Below are 2,567 nucleotides of genomic sequence, written 5' to 3'. Positions count from 1 at the left end.
TGATACAGGCACACAAAAGGAACTTCCTCCTCAGATAATAACCCTGTTTCCTACTCACAAAGGTAGGCTTTGTCCATTTGGATTCCAGTGGAATAATATCTCAGCCCCTAAACAATACCCTCTCTATCAGACACAGAGTAACAGAAAAATAATTTTTACACTGAGGCATCATGATCACAGCAAAGATTTTGTTTTCCTGATTCAGTTCCTGGTGGTGCATAACCACGCCCTCATTTCCTATAAAGTACCTTCTAATAATAAGGCCCTATTGCTGATGGGCCCCCCCCAACATTATAGAATGTCGGCCTTTAGCCAGGTTTTATTTGTGATTTATATATTAATCAGAAGATACAAGGATTTTAGTCAAGAATTCCAAACTGTCAGTAACGCAGTTTTCACAAGCAAATATCACGGGCAGCTCCAGACACAGCACGAGTTCTGTGCATGTTCATACTATGAGTTCATTTTCATGTGCTCCGTAGACAAATCGCAAAGGACTACTCATTAACGGTAATAAGAGAAAGCACCCACTTCCGTCTGCAAAGTCATGCTAGATAGATGTCTGCTAGATAGATGTCTGCTAGAACGTAAATACCGTGGCCTCTGTGAAATGATAGCATACAGTGACAGCTGAAGATAGTCTTTGATTAAAATGCAGCTGGAGCATGTGTAAATAAGATGACTGAGATAAGAATGAATTACAAAGAAATTAAAAATGCAGTAGTAGAGGACTGACAAGGAGAAGCAGCATTGCAGAAAATCAAATCAGTGATGCGAAGAATGAGTTGTAGAAGGTCTCCCAGGATTCAGAGGAAAAAGAACAAAGAGATGAAAACAGTAAGGAACAATATGATAGCTCTGAAAAGTGGAACAAAGAAACCCAATCTAAGAATTATATTAAAAAAAATTAGAATAGAAACAGTAATCAAAGATGCACTGAAGAAAACTTTCCTGAGTTAAAAAACAAACAGGTCTTTATATTTTAAAAAACACTTTTTAATTTTGAATAATTTTAGATTTATAGAAAAGTCATAAACAGAGTTCCCATATACCCTTTACCCAGTTTCTCCTAATGGTAACACCTCTGTAACCATTATGCATTTGTCAAAACTAAGAAATTAGCACTGGTATAGCACAGTTAATGAAACTACAGATTATGCAGTTTTTACTAGGTTTTTCACTAGTATTCCTTTATTATTCCAGGATCCAATCCAGGACACCCCATGGCGTTTTGTGTTTATATTTTTATAAAAATCGAATTACAGTGGGAGTCCACACTGAGCTATTTGTGCTTTTCAACAGAGGTCACTCCTCGTACCTCACCCTGTCTCATTCCCAACTTCCCTGGCCTCTTGATTTTTCCATTCCTCCTGAGTTTTCTTGCCCCTCAGATCTAATGCACACTGTGAACTTAGAACTTCTATTAAAAATGACTATTCTCCCTACGCACTGAACTGCCTCAGGGACCTCGGGTGATGTCCCTCTCCGTCCCCTGTTCTATTCCTAGCACCCTCTCACCCGTGCTCCCTCCTCAGGGACACTGTCACCCCAGTGTCCTCTGCATCTCTCTGCTACTATGTATTCTAGTTGAAAAGACAATTTAGGTCTGGAGAAGTCAAAGGAAAAATGAAAAATCAAAACCATTTCTATTTGCACGCCACTCAATATGTCTCTCTCTTCCCCTTGATAAATGTTAGCCCCTTTGAAAATACCATTATTTCTATTTCACAAAAGAGAAAACTTTTCATGTCTGGGTTGGTGGAGGTGGTTCTCTGTTGGGTATTGTCCTGTGAGTTCACGCAGCCTGGGATCAATCTACACTCATCAGCTTTCCAGAGGTGATCACATTTGGGAATGCCCGCCCAGGCTAACAAAATCTCTAAGAAGTGGGAATAAAATCCGAACACTTTCACTAATTTCTAAGGAGCGGTACTCCTGACGGTCGAATCCGTCATTGTGTGGACCTGGCCAGCCAGCTCCTTAGGAGCCAAGTTATCAATGGGGGCTTGTGAGTATGAGAACAGAATGAGGGAGTTATGAATAGGAAATGTTTTTTTGTTTTGTTTGTTTTTTAATGGAGGTACTGGGGATTGAACCCAGGACCTTGTGCTTGTTAGGCACGTGCTCTACCACTGAGCTATACACCTCCCTATGAATAGGAAATGTTACTAGCATCAGACCCTGGAAAACTGATGCTCTCGTTCCCCTAGTGATGACAAGCCTGTCCAGTGGCTTGGGCACTTACCCCACCGGGCTGGGCACCATGTCCTCTGGATGCTGTTTGGAAAGCGCTTCTTCTCTCTTTGCTTCTGTGGCTGCCCAGTCTCTCGACTCGTGCTCACCTTCTCTAGATGTGGCCATACTGTTCCTCAGTGCTTCTCTGGGGTCTGGGAGTCATTTAAGCTGATGATGATTCTGATCAGTTGTATGGGAATCTGAATTTCAACCCTCAAAGACTCACTTCCAAGTCCCGTGCATTCGTGCATGCCTGAGTATGTGTGTGCATCTGTATCCATGTGTGTATGTGTATGTATATGTGTGTGTGTGCATGTGTGTGTCACTTACTG

The 2,567-nt window shown here is 41.6% G+C and overlaps 1 non-coding gene across 1 annotated transcript; it reads right to left on the bottom strand.

The window, feature by feature from the left end:
- Positions 1–2,075: 2,075 nt before the first annotated feature.
- Positions 2,076–2,149, bottom strand: TRNAV-AAC (transfer RNA valine (anticodon AAC)). Its single transcript has one exon. It is a non-coding gene; the product is annotated as a tRNA-Val (tRNA).
- Positions 2,150–2,567: the final 418 nt, after the last annotated feature.

This window comes from Camelus bactrianus, chromosome 10, assembly GCF_048773025.1.
Source record: "Camelus bactrianus isolate YW-2024 breed Bactrian camel chromosome 10, ASM4877302v1, whole genome shotgun sequence".
Classification (NCBI taxonomy): Eukaryota; Metazoa; Chordata; class Mammalia; order Artiodactyla; family Camelidae; genus Camelus; species Camelus bactrianus.
This window is presented reverse-complemented; position numbering and strand designations above follow the sequence as displayed.